The sequence below is a fragment of the Octodon degus genome, unplaced genomic scaffold (assembly GCF_000260255.1).
Source record: "Octodon degus isolate 3935 unplaced genomic scaffold, OctDeg1.0 scaffold00009, whole genome shotgun sequence".
NCBI lineage: Eukaryota > Metazoa > Chordata > Mammalia > Rodentia > Octodontidae > Octodon > Octodon degus.
Window position 1 is genome coordinate 24026881 of NW_004524585.1, and position 1378 is coordinate 24028258.

Below are 1378 nucleotides of genomic sequence, written 5' to 3' on the forward strand. Positions count from 1 at the left end.
TTGGTCTTAACCATCCAGCAGAAAAGTATAAAAACAAAGTATAAGAAGTATAGCCACGTTGTTATATTGAGCTGAAGGGGACTCAGGTCAACAATTTCTGACATTGCCAGTGAAGCAGAAGACCCAATACTATTATGGACTACTGAACTCTTATAGAATATTTTGCTGAATTTACACACCTATAATATTTAAACGATGGAACTTAAAAATAAAAGGATACAGATGAATGTCCATTTTGTATCTGTATATTCAAAATGGTTAGGATAGATATATAGTTACATTCTCTTAATGAGTAGAGGGATTTGTTCTAATGGTGTTTGTAAATAGTAGATCAAGTCTGCATCTTGTACAGTAATTAACCACTAGGAAGAATGTATGCAATGTGTTAATTATTGAAACTGTCCTACCAATTTGGTTTGAAACTGTCTCATTGCTATTTGTTTCTCAATAAAATTATGGAAAAAACCTTATAACTATTGTTATACTGAAATAATCTAAGTCTGATTGTCTAATAGAATATCTGCTTTTATAGAAATACTCAGTGTGTTTCTGACTTCACTGTTAGAATATGACTCTTCAACAATTGATATTTTCTCTATTGGAAGAGGATTTACATTTAGGAACTGAGTTTGAAATTATATTTAAATTTAAGGATTAATAGCTATACATAGCTAATGAGTAATATAGTTTGAGATTATTACCATTATCATCACTTGTCTACAGTCTTACTGGGTTCTAAATTTCATTATACTTTCTTGAAGATTGAACCATACACTCTGTTAACTAGCGTCTCAATAATTTAATTCTTGTTTTCCTAGAAATCTTCAGATAATTCTGCATCTGTGACCTACATACTAATATTGAAGAATTAAAAATTTAATATTTATTCTAAAAGAATTATCTCTATTACTAATACAAATTCTTTTAATTATACAAATGAACAGTAATGAAATTAAGAGGCTGGAGAAATTGTATTCACACTGGAAAATACCCTAATCTTTTTTCTTCAAATTGCCCTGAAATGGCTACAAAAACTAAAGAAAAATGGAACAGAAGATCTTTACCTAAATCAATAAAAGCCCTTAATGACAAACTCACAGTCAAGATCATACTAAGTGGACAAAAACTAAAAGCTTTCTCTCTAAAATCAGAAAAAGAATCCTCATTACTAACACACCTTTTCAAATCATCCCTGAAATGTTAGACAGATTAATTTGAAAAAAGAAAGAAAGAAATGGCATATATACAGAAAAGGAAAAAGTTACTATGATTTCCTGATGTCATGATCCTCCATCTAGATTACCCCAAAAACTACAGAAAGAAAAAAAACTTAGAGTCAATAACCAAATTCTAAAGCACAGGACACAAAGTCAACACT